The following is a 24,821-nucleotide window of genomic DNA, read 5'->3' on the forward strand; positions in this document are numbered from 1 at the left end:
GTCAGATCTGATGCTCAAAGGGCGCCCTGTCCGCGCCCTGGCCTGTGTGTCTGTGAGTTGTTTGGACTCGTATCCAAGGTGACGCTACAGCAGGGGTCGGCAACCTTTTTGATATGAAGTGCCATTTAAAAAAAAAATTGTTATCAGCGTGCCAACGATCGACAATTATCAACGGGGGGGGGTTGAGCCTCGCTGCGGGGAAGCAGTGTGTGTGGACCTGTCAGCGCAACTTACATGATACCGAATTTAACGAATACATTTAAATAATTGGTTTAAACGGCATAATAATAAGGACGATCGTCCGTTCTGTGATTCTCCAGAGCACACATGTTATGATATTAGGGTCATGCAGAATGAGATGAGATCGTTGGCCCTTTAAGAGAGAGAGAGAGAGAGAGAGAGAGAGAGAGAGAGAGAGAGAGAGAGAAAGAGAGAGAGAGAGGTGTGGCTTGTGCATGTGTGTTTGTGGATGGTAGAGCGACAGTGAGGGAACGTGTGTATGTTGTTTCTGGAAGTGAAACCAGGCAGCAGAAAAACAGAGGTCTGTGATGTATTTTGTGAAACAGAAGAACAGCTAAATAAATGCAACGGCCTCCCAAGAAGAGCTCGCCTCTCTCCAGTCATTTAAGCTAAAGTGGGTTATTGAACCTGAAGCTTGTTGCTTCTGCCCTCCTCGACTACGGTTTGGGAGCCGACTCAGCCGACAGGAACGTTCAACACACAGATGGCCAGTCCGCCCCTTTGTAGCATATTATTTCGATGAGAGATGAGCAGATCGCCACTGTGCATTCAACCAAAGACACACACAGCCACGCAACAACTGCGGGATTTGTACAGCTCCTTATGGGTACTGCAATTTGTGAAGTGCTTTCCTCCGTGGTGAAACGATCAGCACTGCGCCACGGATGAAAGCGGCAGAAAGTCACCTGGAGATATAGAGGGCGGGGCTGCGTTGCGTGCATGGCTTCCTTCTGCAGGTAGGCCTAACGGGGAGACGCGCTCTGGCGGCGGTGTCGTTCAGGATCCGAAAATACAATTTAAATATTTTTGCACACTTATTCCACTTATTCATAGTGTGCCACTGGTTACGGTGCCGCGTGCCAGGGGTTGCCGACCCCTGCGCTACAGTATAGTTGATGAGGATGGCTGCGCCTGCAGGTGGAGACTCCGGTGCTAGTGGATTGCCGTAGCTGTAGATTAACATTTACATGCTTATTGCAGTTATAAGTGCAATGCCTGTAGCACCATGGAGCATATGTGTGGGCTGGACCTGTATTTTACAGGAAAGGAGTGAGCAGAGGGTCGAGTTGTCGATTCTTGTTCAGTTTTCATCTTCCTCACCCTCTCAGACTTTAAGTTGCGGGCGCTGCTAAAGAGACGCGCTACCATGGAAACCAAACAATGGTGTAGCTGTATTAAAGTCAGAGTGGAAACAGCCGTGAGTAAATCTGATTTTGTCGGGAGGAATGCGGGAGAAATGCGGGAGAAATATAACCCCGGGAGGAAACCGGGAGAGGGCAATGAAATCGGGAGTCTCCAGCAAAAATCGGGAGGGTTTGCAAGTATGACACACACACACACACACACACACACACACACACACACACACACACACACACACACACACACACACACACACACACACACACACACACACACACACACACACACACACACACACACACACACACACACACACACACACACACACACACACACACACACACACACACACACACACACACACACACACACACACACACACACTAGGGGTTTCACCAACTAATCGACTAGTCGACTAGTCGACTACCTTTACCACTAGTCGGCGCTGTAGGCCCTAGTCGACTAGTCGTGGAAAAAAATGGAGGTAAATGAGGTGCTGCAAAATGCTACAAAACACGTCCGACATTCTTATGTATGGCAGTACTTCAACGAAGATGTAAACAACTCCACAGTGAAGTGTCAGTTGTGTACAGCTGTACTGAAGTACAATACAAATGCATCTGCTATGCGCAACCATCCAAAGATGAAACACCCGCTGCCGACAGCTAGCACTAGCATGCTAGCACCAGTGAGCAACGGACCGGCGTCAGCACTGAACAGAGGCAAACGAACAGCAAGAAAACACGGGTCAACAGTGATGCGGATGATGAGCTACGGGATTACTGCCAGCGGATACCGCATATCCCCACAATGGATAATCCACTGGAGTGGTGGGCAGAAAACGTGCACCGCTTCCCCCGCTTTCGAGGAGCTACCTGGCTATTCCAGCCACAAGCACCCCGAGTGAGAGGGTTTTTTCCCTGGCAGGCAACACTGTCACCCGAAAGCGGTCAAGCCTCCTTCCCTCACATGTCGATGCGTTGGTGTTCAAACCAAAAATATGGAAAAGTGGACGTTATCGTGGAGGACAGCGAATAAAGTGTTGCGCAATGCGCTGTTGCGCACTGGATTTACGTGGCATTTATGTAAACAAGAGTTTTTTGCTGTCGATTTTGGTGAGTCCAGTGTTTGTTATTTACTCAGCCATGTAACACAAATTAAAATGCAGTGTTTAATGTTACTGTATGAGTTCCAATAGAAAATACAGTTGTAAACCTCTCTTTGTGTGTCTCTATTATGACGTAACGACTAGTCGACTACTATTTTTGAAAAACTAGTCGACTAGTAAATATTGGTAGTTGTGAAACCCCTAACACACACACACACACACACACACACACACACACACACACACACACACACACACACACACACACACACACACACACACACACACACACACACACACACACACACACACACACACACACACACACACACACACACACACACACACACACACACACACACACACACACACACACACACACACACACACACACACACACACACACACACTGTTCGTATTTAGTCTCCTCATTTTAAATGGGAATTAATTCATTTGAGTGTTCCCAAAGCACCAGTGTTCTGCAGTTTGTGTGGGCCTACTGTTGCACAGTTTTGGAAGATTCATAGCTAAACACGCTGAAGATTATGGATTATCTCATATTTTTAAGCCTCAATTTGTCCCCCCCCCCCACTCTAACATCACCAGAGGCAACACACTCTCACTCCATAAACGTCCAGGAGCGAAGCTTGGTCAGGGTCCCGTGGCGTGCAGTTGTGACACTCCTAGGCTCCTTCAGCTTCATAAAGGGACGCAAACAGCTTTCAACTGATTGCAATGTATTCCCATCTGCGGCGGGATTTGACGCTCATGGAAGCACGGCATTCGTTTGTGTCGGCCATTCCTATTGGATAACGGAGAATTGTACACCCGGAAGTAAGTATTCCCCTTACTGTCGATTGATTTTACAGTGATATCTGCACTACTCATCGACTAAAAACACCAGATTATCCTAGTTAATTACACAACATTGATTGGTTTAAATTGTGTGCAATGCTTTTGTATTTTTCCCCTTCGATAAGGAGAAACAAATATTTTTTCAGAGTAAAGGATGGCAGAAGACATTGCACTACCCAGAATCCCCAGCTATCGTTTAGGACTACACCATGTGCTCTGTTTGACAAACCCCGTGATTAGTTCTCAAGGTCTGTGATTGGTTGACCTCCAACTGCATTCCATTCATTCCAATGGCTGGCTTCTATGTCACGTGATCTTCACATTTCTCCCTGTAGAAAAAAAAACATGGCCTAACTTCATTTGATTCTCAGTGGAAAATGCCTATTTTAAAGTTAGTTTGGCCATTAACATGCGTTTTGATGTCATTTGATGCGAGAAATACGATTTGGTATTTCAGATTATGTGTGCAGTGGATGTACATGATCTTTAGTTTGCTAGTTATTACGAAGATTACTTCAGGAAATTGCGTCCATAGAACGTTTTCATTGTTACCAAGGTGGTTGCTATGGACGCTGCTATCGATATTATTTCTGTTATGTTGTGTAACTGTTTAATGGTGTTATCTTTATTGCTACCCCCTTCTCCGTCAATGTATATTGTCGGTCCACAGCGTAAACGTATTAGTTTAACAAAATCTGCATCTAAAATTGTCTCACATCTCACATCACATCGTCATTAACAAATACCGGAAACAGACCGAAAACATTTAAAAAAAATAATAAAATACTTTATTCCGAGTGTGCTTGCTTTTCTCTTTGAAAGTCATCACATAACGGCATTCTAATACACGGTTCGGCTGCATTAAATATTACATATCTGCCGTAGTTCTCTATTTATAGAGCCCTGATGAGAAGACTTCTAGACAAACATGAGGAACTGCCGCCAACACTGAAAACGTGACGTGGATCATAAATATATCAGCAATTAAACAACATCTTAAATTTCTTTTCACACAATACGTAATTTTAGGATCAACACTAATTCGGCTGACTTTTACATTTGATCCAATTGCTAGATAGGCTGTATTTACACCATAACGGTGCACTGCTGATATAAAGGGACACCTACTGGTTAAAGCATGTTATTGAATTTCATTATTTTTATTTTTAGATATTAATAGAATCCCTATAAAGTATATTCATTACTCGTTATTCTCTACTAATAGTTAATTACAGACTGTATATAATGACTATTTTGCACATCCCTTTCAAGATTTCAAGATTTCCTAAGGTTTATTGATGTATCATATTCACAAACGGTGTAGTTATGCAATGAATGAAAAACTTGGGTCGCAGGTTCCTCAATAGTGCATTACAAGACATCTATCAATATTTGTGCATGCCTCCAGCAATGTTCACTATGTTGAAGCACTTATTTTAACTGATATTATACATAATATGTATTATACTCTTATAAGATGTATGTAGATATTTAATCTCCGGCCTTGTCAGGTATTGAAAAATCAATACATAAAGAACACATAATTATTAAATATAAAACACAGAATTTGTGTGATTATACTAAATGATTTACAAATAAACACCAAACGCAAATGTTTCCAACTTGGGATCAATAAAGTATATCTTATCTTAAGATGATCAATGGCTACTGCCATATTTGCAAAATTTGCCTCTGAACCTTGACAAGAGCATGTTTCAGGCTTATCAATTAACAACAGGAGGGGTCACAGACATAAGACCAGCTGTTAAATACGAAAACGTCTTTTAAAACTACAACTCCCAGTAGAGACTTGCCATAGATAGAGAACATGTTGCGAAACACAATAGCCAGCATGTGTAGTTCTGGGGACGGGGTGGGGGAGGGTCGGACGTGGTGGACCCGTTCAAATCCAGTTTTGGACAGTCTGCCGTGGTTCAATCCCATTTCAAGTGCTGTTCGACGCTCGGCGTAACCCTCGGAGCACACTCTCCAATCACAGAGCTTGAGGACTATCACGGGGTTTGTGAAGCGAAGCGGAGAGAATACTTACTTCCGAGTGTAATATTCTCTAAAGCAAATGAGCTGCTCCGACCCTCGGTCCTGACGGACTCCAACTTGTGTTTATTAATCAAACAAATACGGATAATTATGTGTTATTGTTAAGTAAATGGAGAATTGCACAGGGGAAAATAACGTAGGCTATCTATGCCACAATTTTAGATGCAGATTTTGTTAAACTAATACGTTGGCGCTGTGGACCAACATTATACATTGACGGGGAAGGGGGTAGCAATAAAGATAACATCATTAAACAGTTACAGATGTAGCGATTGACAGTTTGAAAAGCGAGGGCCGTGATTGGTACGTGATCTGCCCTCGCTCAAGGGAAAACCTCCAGCTTGACTTGAGACCGCCCCCGTGATAGATAAATGTAATTATAATGAAGCCAGCTGCAATGGATCATTGATCCACCAGGGGATGCAGTGGGGTTCCACACTGGAGCTCATGTGAAATAAAGTCAGATACAGTACGCTGGATGTACAGCGGAACTTTGTTAAGATCCATATGTCACGGATATCATACTCTGTGCTAAATAAGAGACATATAATCCTTTACAAAACATCACCATGTTCTTATTTAACAAAATAATGTTGTTTAGTCGAAAAAAACGAACGGGAGGAAATGCAGCCTGGCTCTCGATTTGTAATCCTAATTTAATCATCATCTTCACCACGATCATTTCTGTTTATGTTTGCCGAATTGACATGAAATCACTGACACATATGTATTCAACTTCATTAAAACGTTATTAACGTGCCTAAACTCAGTAATTCACAAAAAATATTTATATTTTTAATGGAGCCTCTTCGGCAGATCAAGATTCCAAAGCGTAGCGGAGGGATCCTGATCTGCATGACGGGTGTTATTTTCCCCATAAGGAAGAAGTCGCTGCAAATTATCCCGCTTATTACATGGCCACATTCTCAACAAAGTAACGACATGACTCCCAATATTAATTTAAATGCTTTTATGGATTTAAAAAATAGTTGTATGTATTGATTTAAATTGACATGCATCCGCTAAGAAAAATAGTCCGTTGTTACTGTTTTTTAAACAGTGTCAATGAAACGGCAGCTCTCTCCCCCCTCCCCCCCTGATCTTTCTTCTCCAGCAGCTAAATTAACTGTAGGTTACTCTGAGTGACCATAGACTGTATGTGACAAGCTTACAGTTAGTGACGTAACAACATCATAAAAGCTGGTGGGTTGAAAGCAATAGGGGAGGTAAAAATAACTACAATAATTGTGATTTATTTCTTGTGGCATTTATGTTTTTAGGTATAAAATGTTATGTAATTCAAGCTTATAGTTCATCCTTCTCTAAAAGCCTTCAACAATGACAATATTCATAGTAATTTAATAAATCCTTCCAACACACATTGTAAAAAATAGCCTACTGTAAGTTAAGAAATCATTCCAATATGTACATCTTCTGATGTAACAACAGTACCATTATACATAGTAACATAGCTGAACATGGTATTGCACATTTAGCTTTGAGTGTTACTGACCTGAGATGTTTTTATTACATGAATTAAGGTGATTGAGGCTTTGGGATGCAAACTCATCAGTATGAAAAAGGTGACAAGGATCCGAGCCCCCGGCTCCCCCACCCCACGGAATATCGGCTTTAAAATGAGGAATAACAGAGGATTTTAGCAGTCAGAACAACTAAAGCAGTGTTAATAATAACAGAAGCGCCAAAGAGTCACATCTAATAGAAATATATAAAAGGATTTATTTTAATTGTGGAGCAGTCAGTTTATAATTTTGGCCGCACTGTTGAGCATTTTGAAAATGTATTTTCATTCCTCTGTGCAAGGCTTAGTCTTCCTATCTTTATAGCCACATGGTGTAAAGTAACTAAGTTCATAAACTCAACAAATACTATACTTGGGCACAATTTTGAGATACTTGTACTTTATTTAAGTATTTCAATGTTTTACTACTTTGTACTTCTACTCCACTACAGTTCAGAGGTACATGGTGTACTTCTACTCCCCTACATGTATTTAATACCTTTAGTTACTTTACAGATGTGGATGAATGATGTGAAATATAATCAAGTGTTAAATCAGACTTTAGTTCCACCTGGAGTTAATCCACAAGCTACCCTGCAGTATACAAAGTCATTCAAACTAGCTGCACCTTTACCAGCTTTGAGAACACTTTCATGATCAATCATTATAAAACATATCATATATATTATTCTGAAATGGACCAATCTGCACAATGACTACTTTTACTGGCGCTACTTTCACTATATTTTGATGAGAATACTTTTCTACTTTTACTTGAGGAACATTTTGAAGGCAGGACTTTTACTGTAACAGAGTATTCCTACACTCTGTTACTATTACTTTTACTCAAGTACAAGACCTGAGTACTTCTACTTTTACTCTACAAGATCTGTGTGCTTCTACTTTTACTCAAGTACAAGACCTGAGTGCTTCTACTTTTACTCAAGTACAAGATCTGAGTACTTCTACTTTTATTCTAGTACAAGATCTGAGTGCTTCTACTTTTACTCAAGTACAATATATATATATATATATATACTTATACCACCTCTGTTTATAGCCTATGAAAAAAACTATTAGAAATAGAAGGCTAAAGCTAACGTTAGCAGATAGTGACAATGTATGCTAGCTAGCTAGCTCAACGATTCCTTAAATAATATTGCCACAGAAAAACTTTTCAGTTCACATCACGCTCTGCCACTCCGACAGGGCAACCCAGTCTCATGGCATTTCGTGTTCACCAACACGATTTTTAATCTATTGATTCGTGTTCACCAACACGATTTTCCCCTTTTTTTCGTGTTTCACAGCACAATTTTAAAAGCAATGTATTTCTATTGGTAGTCTTTCCCCTTTTTTTTCGTGTTGCACAGCACGATTTTAAAAGCAATGTATTTCTGTTGGTAGTCTCACGGCATTACGTGTTATAGGAAGACCGGAAGCTGTGTGGTTCATAAAAACATGTTCTTACTCAATATCAAGTCACGATTATTGCTTTTTATTTAAAATCGTATCATTTCAGACTTTTTTTGTTGCAGGAAAATAAATGGGGCTCATTTTTCCTTCTAATTGGTTATTCTTTTCAAAATAACACACTGTTATTTAGTCAACAATAACACACAGTTATCCTTGTTTTTATTTATTTGTTTAATTCTATAATCTCTGGCTTTTTTGCCATCCTTCAGGAACTGAATTTCAAAATAAAAATAACCGGAAACAGACGTAGGCCTATAAGGGACATTTCGAGCATCATCGAGTTTAGGATGGCCGAAGACAATACACTACCCATAATCCCCAACTATCGTTTAGGACTACAGTCCCCGTGATTAAACTTCAAGTCGGGATTGGATGTTGGAGTGGCAGTGCGCCAAGGTTACGGAATCGAAACTGGATCGAACGCCGCCCCCCCCCCAACAATTAGAAGTTGCCAATGTTAAACACCAATTATTAACCAATTAAAATGAACAGATTAAACATCTCTCTGACACAGTTTAAACGCATTTCAAGTGGAAGAATTGTTCGTGTCTCCTCTTTGTGTCTCGGGAAGCTGGAAGCTGTATTATTTTCAAAAAATAAAACAATATTTTTTTTAACCATAACGGGTACTTTACACAACATTGAGTCAAACTTATCCTTCTTTTAATCCTAATTGTTGTTGTCGGTTAATTTTCCATTTGATTTATTTTGGTTTCAGATATCATTATGTTTTGTTTATTATCATCATGTTAGATGTTTAAACTTTTCTTCATTTTATAAGGCAATATATACTTTTTTGTTTTTGTCCGTAGGCTACTTAGGTTATTAAAGAGTTATCGTGTCAAAATATAGGAAATTGAAGTATTATTTGAGTTATTTGAAGTATTAAAGTAACGTGTTATGGCAGGAAAGTTCAATCTGGTATATTCATTTTAATGTCACCTTATATAGAATGTGTGTTAAACTTGTGATTTCTTCATTGAGTGACTTCTGCCTAGCAGATACCAAGAAGAGGCCCCTAGGGTCTCTCTGTTAATTATCAATGTCTTGTAGAATTAATGTTTATCTCCTACCCATCCTGCAGGCCTTGAGACTTGGGTCACCCAGCAGTAACCAAGATAAACGTCCTTTTGAGCTTATCAATAAAATGTATTCATTCCTAGTAAGCTGACTTTGGGGTGAAGGGAAGTTCAGGGAAGCCATTAAGCCACAAGAACAATTAAACTTCTGTTAATCAACCAAAACTCATGACTTTCAGGGGACAGGACATTCGGACCTATAACAAGGGTCACTTCATAGAGAATATGTGTGTGTATTCCTTACTGTATAATCATTTATCAACTATTCCTGTATTGGTGTTTTATTTGATTCCTCTGCTTTTATTCTTTCATATGTGGGTACTGGAGGGCTACAAACATTGTGGAGAAATTAGCTTAAACATGTTTTATTACTCTATATGAAATGGAAGCAGCTTTTATGACAGGGACGAGAGAGCTGGGGGAGGGGACATTCTTCTTGAGATTTTCAGCATGTCAATGATCAGGGAAATCTACTTGTTTTAAATAGATGTGTGTGGTTGATTACTGTGTATTAATAATAACAGTATGTGTAAAGGAAGCTGGAAATATGCAATGTGAAACCTTTTATTTGAAATAAAGATTCTGCAGGGAATATTCTTAAAGAACAATAGCTCAAGTGTCTGGAAGAGCTGCAGGCTAAATGAGTGTGCGGTACTTTTTTACTGCTTGAGATCAGAGCTGATGTTTTCCTCTTGTTATTATTGTTTGAGGTTAAGGTAACTCACATGTGTTATTTGTATAATCCAACTATAAAAAACTATATCTTAAAACTATCTTTATAAAATGCCAAAAGTATGTGAAACTTGCAAGGAGGGGTTTGTTATCTCGAATGTAAGGGTCGCCTCTGGCTCGCGCTGATTGGCTGTCTTTTCTAAGTGGAGGACCCCTCGGGGGGGGGGGGGGGGGGGGGCAGCCGCATAGCTCCTCCTGGGGTTTTTGGATATAAGCCTATGTTTTCTTTAGACCAGTCTCTTCTTTTCTTCAAACTGACCAGATCCGTGAGATTGGAGGAAGAGCAGGAAGTACTTCCTTTGTATTTCTATTGTTACTTTTTATCATTAAAACAAGATTATTGTTTAACTTGCATTCTGGTGTTTCTTAATCCCTTCCTTTTTTACGAATTTACCCAGTTTACCAAACGACACGCGGAGACGAGGTTGGTTTTAAACATCCTCCAAACCTCCAACAAAATGTATTAATATTTTATTGTATAATCGGTACAGGAAATTACATCATTCAGAGCACCACCTATTGGCCAAAGACGCTGCCACCGGCATTGCGATCCATCCTCTGACAAAGTAAGTTGGGTCACTAAAGTCTGATAGATGTTTTGCTTAGATTGAATAATTGGGGCTTTTTTTTAAGCCTTTACTCGCATGGTTCATCATACATACTGAACTGTTCTAAGTCTGAGAAATGCTTTCGCCATAATCAGCAAAGCAACATTAATGTGAAATTATTCTTGCGGGCGGCAAGCTAGCTAGCTCACGTTCAACATAAGCTTAAACTAGTTTAGCTACATTTATATCAGCTCATAAGTGGTGTGTGAAAAATATTTGTCTTAATTACGGCTACATACGTCGGTGTTAAAGTGTGAGTTATACGTTATCTTAATCGCTTTTGTTTTACACATGACAGTACTAACGCTGGCCGACATTTTAATATATGTTTTGGGGGGGAGGGGCATAGTCCATGTGCTTGTTACGCGTATGAAACAGGAAACACGTAAATGAACTCAGTCTGTCTAAAGTAGTTAAACCGTCACAATGTGCATTTAAAAAAGCTAGTTTCACTACATAATTCACTTTTTCTGTTCTCTCCTGCAGCTCCTGTACCCACACCACAAACCCATACACTGATCTACACTAGGCATGGGCGGTATCATTTTTTTCATACCGTCATACCTTGCTGACATCATACCGTGGTATACGGTATATGACGGTATCAGTTCCAATTTAAGGGGTAATTTCTCCCCCCAAAAATTTTTTTAGTCACTATATCAACAGCCAGCCCCACCAAAAATATTTTCCACCAGCCGCTACTGACGGTATGACTTGGGTCGACTTGAGTGAGGTGGCGTTCGGCGGCAAATAGATGTTTCGAACGGTATATTATATGTTCGGTGTAAAATGCAGCCCGAGCCGGTAGACGCTCGCAAAGTGCTGCGACGTGCGCGCAAGTGCAAAACAAGGGCTGCATACATGACACATTGTGCAAATGGCACATTTTGAGATCGGATACAGGACGCGTTTGTAGATGTCCGACGTTGTTTCCATAGTGAGCTAAGTTAACAATATATCATCATACATAAACATTTTCCGGGAGTAAATACTTGACTTATGTAAACTGTGTTCGTTATTCTCCCGTCCAGGAGAGAAGCTTTAAAAGGAGACTAAATGGAGTCTCTGTGAAAGTTCAATTGGGTACTTTAATTAAAAAAGGCGCGGGTTGGTCACAAGCATGATATTGTTCAGTCAGACAAACAGCTGTGATCCGCTCCTCGTTAGGGAAGCCAAGAGTTGGATCTCTCCTCCGGTGCTGTTATATATCCTCTGCTGGCTCCTCCCCGCCTGCCGGCTCGCCTCGTCTCCAATGTCCGTTGTTGCATTTAAACAGAGGATTGGCTCCTTTCACATCCAATATATGCTCAACACGCCTTTTCTCCTCATATTCTCTTTCATCACTTTTCATTTAACACATTCTAAACGCTGTAATCAATACTCTAAAAAATACTTCTCGGCTCGTTTGGTTTCCGGTCATTCCGGATGTTGTCACATGCTACTCTCGTCTGTAAACAATAATGTATTCAAATAAACTGTACCTTCATTTCATATTCAGCATGGTAGTATCTCGACATCTATAGTTGTAGTGTTAAATCAGTAGGCTTCGGTTTGCACCACTCCATATCATTTCGCTACTAAATTCACCTCTTTAGGAAATCGTATATTAGCCACATGCTACATGCGTAGATGAAGGATTTTCAGAATAAAAGCTTAACTGCTTGTGCACAAGAATTTCTGGTTTTTCAGTATAAAAGAGCATTAAAACTGACGGCATGTTTAAACTACATTTCCCCATTAAAACATTGATTTTAATTTCTAACACTTATTGAATAAAGTTTGCTATATTCACTAACTAGTTTGGCAATATTATTCCGTGCATGTGTTAAAAACCTTATTTCCATTTGATTAATTGGATTACTCGCGTGAATGTTTAGCACGTAAATGCTTTCGTTTTTAAAACCGTCCGACCTCGACTACAAAACCATCAACCAGTTGCATAGGATTAAAAAATGTCAACACTCACTCACCCCGTCTTAAACATTCCCAAAGAAGTGCCTCCGTCTCTCGTTGTGCTGGATGAAGTCACTGGCGACGAGTAAACCCAAAATAGTCCCAAACAGGCGCAGAGGCATTTTTCTTTTTTACTAGTTGTCCGAGTTCGGGGCCGGCAAATGCTGCCGCCATCTTGCTCAGCTCAGCTCTGTGCTGAGCTCTGAGAGCGGGAAAGACGGACTGCCCTCCCCTGCCCTCTGCTGGCGTGTGCTGTGCATTACAACCAATGTCGTCCCTGTCAAAACTCCGTGTCAGTGTAATAGAATGAAACGCATCTATGATTTGGCGCACAGTCTGTGACGTCACGGTATTGAAAATCATACCGACGGTATTTCGAAATACCCTGGTATACCGTAATACCGTCATACCGCCCAAGCCTAATCTACACCATCATAAAACCAACGGCACTTTTAAGAGCCAAACTCAACCTATCTCCCTATCTCCCTATCTAGCTCTCTTATATCTATCATCTATTTCTTTATTCACCCTTCTATCTATGCTGTGTACTTCTCTACTTTCCTGTGTTTGTCAGTCTGTCTGTTTGTTTGTAATCCCGTGTTAATCATGCCAGGTGGGGCGGAAGAAGAACCACAACATTGCTTCCATCAAGGATGAAGCCATTGTCTTGCTATGTACACTTTTTTACTGTATGTTAAGGCCCGGACACACCAAGCTGACACCAAAGAACTGACACAGACGGACCCTGACTGTTTCCCAATATATTGGGCCAGCATCAAGTTGAATGTTGTTTTTATATACATTTATTTCTTTATGATGTTTGTATCTTATTAACCAATATAAACTTTGATATCAACTTCAAATATAGATATTATTGCAAAGGTATTATTTAATATTCTCTTTTCTTTCAATTTTAAAACTACTCTTATCTTAACTTTCACAGCAAAGAGACACTATTTTAATTTAACTACACATTTAAATAAACAGAGCACTTCCTTCACTTCCATGTTGTGTTCCATTCTTGCTTATGTACACACTTTTAGACCTTAAAGGTAGGGTATGTAAGTTTGACCAACCGGCTCGAGATCGCTAGAATTTGAAAATACACAACCGGAGAAAATCTGCCACTTCCTTATAGAGCCCCTCCTCCAACACACACGAACGCGCACATGACCAATGAGGGCACGAGATAAGTTTGTGCACAGATGGAAGGCTGACAGGCAGGTAGGCTATCCAGTTACTTTAGCCGGGCCGGCTCAGATGATTGGTCGTGCTTTTTACAGTATTACGGCTTCCACAGATGACATTTTTCTATGGATTTTTTGTCAAAGCACTTCAGATATTCATTGCTATCGGGATGTTAAGAGCATTCCATGGAATATAACAAAAAGTGTATCTCGAGCCGGTTTTTCAAACTTACCTACCCCACCTTTAATAAGACTACATAATTGTATGTTACTACTCTATATTACTCTTACGACTGCAGCCACAACATACGGGAACGTTTTACATCGTAGCACGCAATTTCAATTTCAACAGTGTCAAGCTATGCTTGGATTGTGTTACATTTTTAATTATGCAATAGTCATTGTAAGTGTTAACTGTTAATTGTTGAGTGGTCACACATTTGTATCTTATTGTACTTTAACTTTAAGATTATCAGGGTTTGAACTGGGACTCAGGATACTGATTTATTTGTATTTTGTGTTTGTCTATAAAATATGTTCTGCTTCTACTGTGTAACCCTTCCTGGTAAATACATGATTCTGCAAAAGCTTAACTCAGCATCTAGGTTTATGAATGGCATACAACTAGATGCTGTCATCAGTAATGTTATAGTTGTAGTTATAAAGTTGTTGTTGATGTTTCCTTTCCATTTCTTTAAACAGTAAATATATTATTTTGTCATTACAGCTTGAGAAACTCCATGCCATTTTTTTTTAAACTGCTTCTTGGCAAGGAGACCAGGAAGAAGGACGTCAAATGTGAAATCCTAACCCCTCGCTGCACACTTACCGCCTATGCCCAGGATTACCTTGACAAGATAGACACTTTTTATGAGTACCTTTGTGAAGGTGAGATGCTTGCACTATATCTTCACAGTTCACAGTATTGTGTACACAAAATGTTTGTATCAATGGCGAGCTTAACATTTCCTTATAACCAACACAGTTATATGGAATGAGTTTGGATCAACTCATTTAATAAAGTCAGTTAAGTTAACAACAACTTACAACGACTGTTTTCAATCCATCCAAATCTCGTGGGACAACAACTTGATCCAGTATTTATCCTTTGATACAGCCAGAAAGCAGTCATTCTATATTTTTGTGAGACAACTAACACACATCCTTTCTACCTGTTAACTGTCACTATTTTTAGCTGCAAAGTATTACAAAAGTTGAAAGTAATTGCAAAATATTTAGGGTTATGGACAACGTTTGACTGTTTATTATTTTAGCAAACTACATACAATAAATACATTTTTAAACACTGAGTATGTAGACTAATGAGACATGGCTTACTCTGCAGAGGGGACTTGTGGACATTTAACTGTTATTTATCAGGAAATAGTTAGGCAAGTTTACGTGAATTTGAAAAACCATTTTGGGGTATTGTGCTACCACTTGCGCATTCATTGTATACAAATTGAAAGTTGTAAAGTTGTTAATGTCAAGGTAGTTAGGTTTGATGACTGAAATGTATGTTTAGGCTTGAGCCATCCGTTAAGCAATTTCCTTTTAGCAAACCGTTCCTAAACGGTTTCCTTTATCAACGCCCAAAAGGGAGAAATATTTTGAGGTTAATGGTAAGAGCACAATACATGAAGACGATCCCAGTTGACCACATATTCAGTTTGGCAGTTCTGTATTAAGGTCATGTTTCTCGGGTTGTAAACAAAAGCAGTTATCCAGTGCATCCAGAGGTCCCTTTACATTACATTTATGTTTTATCCAAAGCGACTTGCTACTTATTTGATTGCACTTATGCAAAACACGTTGCGTCAGTCTCATAAATTCTGAACAAAATGTGTGGATGTAAATAATGTAAGGGAACATACATGCACACGTCTATATGTTGTCTACCGACAAATTGACATGTCACATCACATGGAATGTAGACACAAATCGGAAGAATGATATCGCAAAAACAAAACTATAAATGGTTGACTGGATAAATACCACTATTTCTCTGCTATTAACTTTGACTGCACACAGTCCTATGACATGACGAGTATATTTTTGACCCTGTCTGGAAACATACTTTAAGCACGCTGTATTTCTTATTTCTAGATATGTGAGTTAACCTCTTTGTCTTAAGCAAGACCAACATTTGTTTAACTTGCACAGGTTGGACACAGGACTCCACTGGCCAGGAGGTTGCGGAAGATCCTGAGGAAGAGACAGTCACGCTGAACCTCACACCCTGTGACCCATCTGAACCAGAAAACAACTGGCAGGAGGCAGGGACCACAGAGAGCCAGGTGCCAGAGACAAGCACCGTGCAGGTGGAGGTGCTGAAGACCCCCCCCCCCCGTGAAGCAGTGCACCATCATAGAGGTGGGGCAGGAGGAGCAGCCCCAGCGGGATGATGTGAGACAGGCTACCACCACGGAGGGGCCAGGTAATAAAATAGATAGATAGAATCGGAGGGATGAAACCCTCTTTAATGGTCACACATGCAGAGCACACAGCACACACAGTGACATTTGTTCTCTGAGATTTGTTGCTTTTATATTTATAAAAGTCAAGAGTGTTTTCCGATATTTTCCTAAAAAATTATTGTAGGTAACTTGTTGACAAGTCATGCTTCTACAATATCTCAAAACACCTAATTGCACTTCTTGCATTTTTGGGAATAATGATTGTTCCAATAGGTAAATAATAATAACAACAATAGCTTAATCTAAATAACAATTTCACCTACAACTTCATAAATATGAAAGGACAATGGGATACTTGGGTATGTGTATATCCTTAGGTACTCGGATATAAATAAATATTAAACATTTAGAAAAATACAGTCTTTCATTCCTGAACAGACATGTGGTTACTATATGGTTATACCTTTTTCACACAAAAATGCAAAGCAACAGCAGGCTTACTTTACATTTGATAAATCACAAAATAAAACTCCTATGTGATTTGGTTTACACACAGAAAGGGTCTTACATTGTAGCGTTGGGCAGTAGGTCGATTACATCAAAATGATTTGGCTCATGCCCATATATTGTACGAGAGGTTGATATCATTAATATTGTGGTCTACCTAAAGCAATCCCTGACCATAGGGTTAAACTTCGAAGCAACTCATGCAACAACGTCATGCAGCGTATTTAAACTTTATACTCAAGAACTGCATTTAGATACGACACTGTCCCATAATGAACATACGGGGAATAAACTTAGGTTTTTGAATCAGTTAAATTCATTTAACGTTACAGCACAACATGTTAATATTTATCAAACTATTCCTTACACATAAAGTATGGAGTCAATTATATAGGCAAGACAACAAAACACCTAGACTTAATAGATCAACCTCAATTAAATCGCAATAACAAACAAATATCTGTACCTAACACCTATTGCATCATGTGATGCTGCATTTGTGGGATGTATTTTGAAACTTGACTTTAAGCTTAACTTGGTATACTGTATGTATATAGTAATATTTCTTCTTCAACCCACAGCTGTCAGGACAGGGTCCGTGAGGGACACAGAACTTGGTCCTAGACGCAAAAAGAAAAAGTCAGGTATATTAACAGTATTAAGTATTTTGACTGATTATAAACATTTGCATGAGTCGAATTGATTGGTATTCTAATAAATCTATCGACACATGTACTTTAGCAAAGTGCATGTAAACGCAGTGATTGATGCTTCTTCAGTGAGTTAACAATGCTATATTGTGACTAATAACTATAACTGATACATTATCCAAAAATCCAAAGGGCTTTAATTGTCTAATTAGACTAAAATACATACAGTCATAGTTGATAAGGTGGTGATGAGAATGCTAGGCAGTAAAGGAAGTAGCAGTGCAGTATTGTCATCTCAGGCTCAGCAGTGGTATGGTCATTCAAACAAGCATCCCATGTTAGGACTGAGAGCAGCTTGGTTCCATTTCAATGATGTATACAGTAACATTTGACCAGTGATAACAGTGTGGTCACTTTTCATCGTGCAAGCCTGGTTGCTACTTCAGTGTTCATAGTTGTATTTATTTTATTTCTAATATGACTAATACTGTATGTGGAACCTGCTTTGATGTTCACAGATTGCTCCTACCACACTCGCCTAGAAACTTTCCCCATCAGGAGTGTAATAAAAGAAAGAATGAGAAAGGTTAGACGGGAATAAAAGTAATGCATAGGGTGTGCTTTATGATTTACAAACTTCCAACACAATTGTTTGCTAAATAGCTAATATGCGTTTGGTCTTTCCGAAATTAGAGATTTGTTTTCTTCTCTCGATAGGGAAAAGCAGAAATGTTGGTGGAGTGGGAGCCCTGTCCAGTATGGTATATATCTTCCAGTTACTTGGCTTCATGTCATCTGATGTAGTCCCATGTTGGAGAACAAACACATGATATTTAACAAATGCAAAACATCCAAATCTACCACCAGTCCTCTCATATATTTCACTGCTGTTATTCTGAAGCAGCTGAAGTAGTGTCGGAACAAATGATTGTTTAACTTCATTGTTGTTAATGTATGTGTTTTTGTTTGTTTTTATTGTTTGTTAGAACATTTATTTTAATTTCTATGTTCACTTTTTCTAAATGGTAAATTAAACATTTACTTATATAAATTGAGTTATAAGATGTTTGCTTCACACATGGTTTATGCTTTTCGGAAAGACGAAACCAGTAACTGTAACTAACATTATTCCATTCTGTTTTCAGTGGCAAGGAGTGGGCTCATTCCTGGCAGCCGAAGAATTCTCCGGGATAATGCATACAAATAAAATCTGTTATTTGAACACCAGTTTTGTTTTTGCATGTTTGTTCTCTTGTTTATATGCTCCATTTGAGTCATATTTAATATGTTTCTATTAGAAATAAGATGAAAACCTCCACCAAAATGCATTTGACTTTTTAGGAAATTACAGTTGAAATACTATATGATTTCATTGTCAGTGATAGGAACACCATAACCTATTTTAAGCATATTCATGTGTGAAATCTGGTACTTTGCCATCCACTGCCTTATCTAATTTGTTTAACTTCCGAAGTATAACGCTTTGGAGGTAGGCTTGCATATAAAGCGTCTTTGGGTTTCAGAAAAGCGCTCTAACAATAAAATGTATTATTATTATATTATTTAATTATAGGCCTAATTAAAATGCTCCTGATCTGGATCACTGGTTTTGCCACTACATTTGAAAGCTTTTGGGGACAAATGCTTGAGATATTAAAATGGTAGTGATTACTTTGAATTTTTTCTTTTTCACTTATTGAAAACCACAACTCGAGTATCAGGATGGTCTTTATCTGGAAAGTTATCCACATCTCATCACCACGTTGTCACGACGACCCTTTGTCACGTCACAGAGACGGTACCCGAACTCAGATCGCCACCCAAACGATACTGCCGTTGCTAAGGATCGCGTATCTAATGGGAATTGTAGTTTGTAGCACTGCTCTCATATCATTTCAATGGGTTAACTTTCTATTATTCTGTGTTTTTGTATGTTTTGAGCTGAGGTGCCAACTCAACATACAATGTTGATGAAATGAATGAAATTTGGTGATGATTCATGGTTTTTGTGTTAATGTAATAGCAGTTAAAACAGGACCGGTCAAATTTGACCGCGAACACCAAAGTAAGGGGGGGAAACGAATACAATAGGAGGGTTTTAATGTAACCATTGCTTATGACATTGATGATATTGTAAATCAAAAAACATATTCCCTAAAATGTGGAAGCTCTGGATGCCATACAAATGAATAGTTGATATTTTTTTAGGGCCACAACTTTGGCACTAGAGCACCTAGTGTTATCAAACGCATTTCAATGGTGAAACTATCCAAACATATTGCATATGACAACATTTTCCACTACGATGAAAGGCGTGTAAGCCAAAAAAACCTTATTCTGGTTCCATCATGGGTAACCCCACCCATCCTCTCCACCTGCAGCTGGACAGACAGATAAACCCCCCCCCCCCACACCTGGACAGACAGGAGCTCCTTCTCCAACAGACTGCTGCAGCTCCGCTGTCACAGGAACATATACAGCGAAACATTCCTGCCCACTGCAATAACCAAGTTGTTCATCTCCGACCTTGTCAGGTATTGAACATTCAATAAATAAAGAACACAGAATTATTAATTATAAAACACAGAATGTGTGTGATTATACTAAATGATTTACAAATAAACACCACTGCATATTTACAACTGTTACACATGCTGATGTAACGCAAATGTTTCCAACTTGGGATCAATAAAGTATATCTTGTCTTAAGATGATCGATGGCTACTGCCATATTTGCAAAATTTGCCTCTGAACCTTGACAAGTGCATGTTTCAGGCTTATCAATTTACAACAGGAGGGGTCACAGACATAAGACGAGCTGTTAAATAAAGCTCTTCTGACCTTAGCTGGCATGTGGGTATATATACCCACATGACAGCTAAGGTCAGAATATAGTGACGGCAGGAAATGGCTTCACCAGCTTTCTACCTCAATACTGAAGCTAAGCTAACTGAGAATGTAATCATACATTTAGCAAATCAAAATAACCGTATGACACATTTGTCTCTAATCAAAATTGGACATAAATCCACATGCCATATGACTTTCATGAAGGATTAAAGCCTTTTTCATTTACAGTATATAATACAGTGAAAAGAAATAACACACACAACCCGGTTGACTGTACTCACTTTAACATGGCTATGTTGTACAGGCACAATATTAGCATAGCATTAGCGCTTTAGCATTTAAATAATATGAACAATTATGACCTCAGACCAGCATTTCACATATTTATACAAACAGAATAAACTTGAAATGTAAGCCAAACTAGTGCACGGGAGTCATACACATGGTAAGTAGAGCCCTACGTTATTCAGGGAACAACAGCCTGTGCTAAAGAAGCTAGCAGACGCCATTAGCCACACGCTAGTGGCGTAGCTCACAGAATGACATTAAACTACACATAAAACAGTTTCAAACACACTTCTTAGATCGAAATATGACATAATCTGTATACACACTACTAACCCGTTGAACAGAAGAAATAAATGAAGCAGCGGTAAAGTGTCTGCCATGTCTCTGGTCCATGGTCTGGTCGTTCCATGGATGTATAATCGTTCTTCTTCTTCTCTCGGTTTTTGGGCAGATTGCAAACAACTTTAAGGTGCATACCACCCCCTACTGTACAAGAGTGTGTATCACCATATCATCCTATCACCAGTTGTGGAATTATACCACTGTGTTTACGGTGTTTTAAATTATTCCAATCAATCCTTTTTCCCTCAAATACTTAAGAATGGCCTTCCCGATAGCTCTTACCCCCTCACTTTCTGTTCCCAGTATTCCCATCAGGCTCCACTCCCTTCCTGCCTCTCTGACCCTGTCTCTTAGTTTTTCCCTCTCTGTTTTGTACATGTTGCAGTGTAATATGATATGTTCCACATTTTCTTTAACTCCACAGTTCCTACACTTGTCACTGTTACTTACTGTTACTTTTCCCCATGACATAGAGTAACATTCAATGCTGTGTGATCCAGTCTGAGTCTAGCTATCATGATTTCCTCCATTTCGTTTCTTTCTTTATAAATATTAATTGTGATTGTCTTTTGAACTGCCTTTCTGGTCTTTCTCCCACCTTTTCTGCCAGATCTCCATCCCTTTTTTCTTAATTAGTGCTTACTTCTCCTTTTCCAAGTTGAACTGGTAATGTTATTTCCTTTTGTAGTGTACGTTTTGCTCATTTGTCAGCACAATCGTTCCCTTTCACCCCCTCATGTGCAGGCACCCAGCAGAACTGAAGATCTATACCGCCTCTGTGAAGACTTAACAAGCTATGATTACGTTCTATGAGTAATTCTTCTCTGACAGTTGTTGTTGATGACTGTATCATTTTTTAAATGGATAATGAATCTGTGCATATCAACACCCTATCTGGTCTGACCTCTTCAACCCACTGCAATCCTATTATTACAGCCAGCATTTCTGCTGTATACACTGATAATTGATCAGACGCTCTTTTTGAAATCGATATTTTAAAGTCTGGGATATATATACCAACTCCAACACACTCTTCCTTGTTCTTAGAACCATCTGTGTATATTTTGGGGTATTTGTGATAATTATTGACTTAATTGCACCTATACACAACCGTAACGCTTTATATTGTAATCTATCCATTTTTAGTAATGACGTTTTTGCTGCTGCTGCATATATTATACACCTGTAATCCAGAGTTGTCCTCATAATTGCCCCATAGATGTCCATTAGTGCCTGTTTGTCTGCCCCCCAGTCACATCTTGCAATAATAGGTTCAAAACTTTTTGGGATTTTGTTTCCAAATGTTTAATATGGGTTTTCCATGTACATTTACTATCTAACCATAGCCCCAGATATTTAAATTCATTGACCTCATTCATCGGCTTTCCATATGATGTAAGCTTCTCAGTCTCCATCTTGCGTTTATTTAGGGTGACCATATTTTGATTTCCAAAAAAGAGGACATGCTGCCTCCAGCCTCGAGATACTTAATGATACTCAACGTTTACTCAAAGATGCCTTATTGTTTTAAAGTATGCCTCCTCTGTATGGATATACAATTATTATTTATATTATTTTACTGGATATAACACAATAATATCTCTCTATAACCAAAGACACACCAAACCAAGGTTACTCAACAATCAACATGCTTTATTATGCCTAGAATTATCTCTGACAAATCTCAAATGCACAAGAATAACTTAAACATCATCCTGTAACAAAATAATAGCTCTCTTTTCAAGTCTTACTAGACAAAAAATAAATAACAAAATATATGAAATAGTAGAAAATAGAAAATCCAGCTTTAACAAATAATCTCTTTGTATCTTGTCAATGTAAACCATAAAACAGTAACCTCACAAAGATACTAATCTAATTATTTTAAAAGTGCACTATGCAGTTTTGGATTTCACATTTGCATAATTGCCATTAGTGAACATAACATAACATTTGATTACCTAAATCAAACCAAACACATTTGGAGGCACCATGAACCAAATATAAGCCTACTTTAAATGTTTGTAAACACAATTCCAGGCCCTGTCATTGTAAACAACCACAGTGAAACGACAACTTTTCACATATTTCTAGCTTCAAACTGTTTTCTAGGGTCCCAATTTAAAATTAAAAGTTAAAAGTTTCTCTCCCACAGCTACATAGCTTTCTCTCTCTGCATAGCTGCATACTTCAATCTTCTTCATCCTGCTTTTCTTCTTCATCCTCCTTGTCTGCCCATCGATATTTTGCTGTGGAGCTGATCTTTCCAAGCAGTTTTCGGTTGCTCAACAAATAAGCATGAAAGTCTTTGCAAGACATGTCTTTCAAATTGTATTGCACAAATAGAATCCCCTTCAGTAACTCAACAGACAGCTGGTTCCTCTCCTTGGTCCACTGGCTCTGCATCAGTGAGAAAACCCTCTCAACATTTGCATTGTGAGAGGAAAGTGCAAAGACAAACTGTGCAATCTTCAGTAGTTCTGAGTAACATGCAATGCTTTTGGCCTTCTCAAAATATTTGGTCCACTTCTGGTGCACCTGCAGGCCACTGAACTCCTCATCACGGTTGAACCTTTCTGTGAATCTCTTCAGATTGGTGACCTGGTCAAAACACTTGACATCACCAATTACCAACCCCTTCTCTCCTAGGAACTTGATGCAGGCCTCCACATCATTCCACTCTGGTGGCTCACTCAGATCCATCCACGTGAATGTGGAGAACTCTTCCATGGGAGTCATCCACTTCTCCAGATACTCCAGACATGTACTGTACAGGCCTTGCACATCAGCACAGAACTGGTCATATTCCTTACCAAGTCCATCACTACGCTTTTGTGCCAGTAGTCCCTTAACTTTAAGGGACATGAAGTTGTTGCTCTTGCGTTCAAGAAGAATGGTGTGGATGCTGTTCATTATTTTCTTTACCTCCATAATGGAGTTCTTCTCCTTTTCCATGTCTTGAATGTGGGTGTGGAACGCAGACATGAGTGAGTGCATGTGCCAGAGGTAGATCTCACTGAATTCGTTTTCAAAAAACTTCTTGATCACTATGGGTGGTTTTTGCTGAGACAGAAAGAATGCCTTTAAGGCTGGAAACATCTGTATCATCCTCTCAATGCCTGGGAACAATGACAGCCACCTTGTCTTGCTGTGAGAAAGCATCCTTCTGTATTCAATGTCAACAAAATCACAGTACTCCTTCAGGCTCTCAGTGCGCACAGTGTAAATGTGGAAGTACTGGTAGATTTTGAACATGATATTCTCAAGGTCAATATCTATTGTTTCTGCCCCATGATGAACACAATTATTCAATATGTGTGCTGGGCAACCCACACCGATCAGAGTGTTCTTCTGCAGCAACCTCTTCAAATTGGCAAATACATTCTTTCCCCCTTCATCACGTCGGATTCCTCCAAAGTTTGTGTTGCAATTGTCGCCAGTAAATGCAATGCATTTTTCAGACAAATTGTTTTTTGCCAATGTTTCAATGAGATATTGTGCAATGGTTTCTGCTGTCTCATTTGGTGTGTCTTTAACCTCGATTAATTTTGTTTGCATGCCACCCCTCTTCCAGTCAAAGTACTGGATTATGATTGGGAACATTTTCACTGCTCCGTGGTTACTCCCGTCTGTAGAAACACCACAGTACTGGATTTCTTTGAGTGCCTCATGTGCGACATCTATCGAGTGGGGCGCTATAACACCATTGACAATGGCTTCGGTTTTAGTGCGTGCACTACTGAATTTTTTGGCAGTGTCAGAGTCTGGAAATGCTTTTTTTAGCAAGGCACTTGTGCAATCCATAG

At 39.2% G+C, this 24,821-nt stretch overlaps 2 long non-coding RNA genes across 2 annotated transcripts in view; one reads left to right on the forward strand and one right to left on the reverse strand.

Moving 5' to 3' along the window:
- Window positions 1-21,120, reverse strand: part of LOC307015197 — a 53,733-nt gene extending 32,613 nt beyond the window's left edge. The window contains exon 1 of the long non-coding RNA XR_013801437.1: window positions 21,007-21,120. This is a non-coding gene — a long non-coding RNA (uncharacterized lncRNA). The remainder of the gene's footprint in view (window positions 1-21,006) is intronic.
- Window positions 10,952-19,900, forward strand: LOC307015038. Its single transcript, XR_013801391.1, has 5 exons — window positions 10,952-16,398; window positions 17,467-17,529; window positions 18,054-18,121; window positions 18,253-18,296; window positions 18,681-19,900. It is a non-coding gene; the product is annotated as an uncharacterized lncRNA (long non-coding RNA).
- Window positions 21,121-24,821: the final 3,701 nt, after the last annotated feature.

The sequence above is a fragment of the Notothenia rossii genome (assembly GCF_949606895.1).
Source record: "Notothenia rossii genome assembly, chromosome: 8".
Taxonomy (NCBI): Eukaryota; Metazoa; Chordata; class Actinopteri; order Perciformes; family Nototheniidae; genus Notothenia; species Notothenia rossii.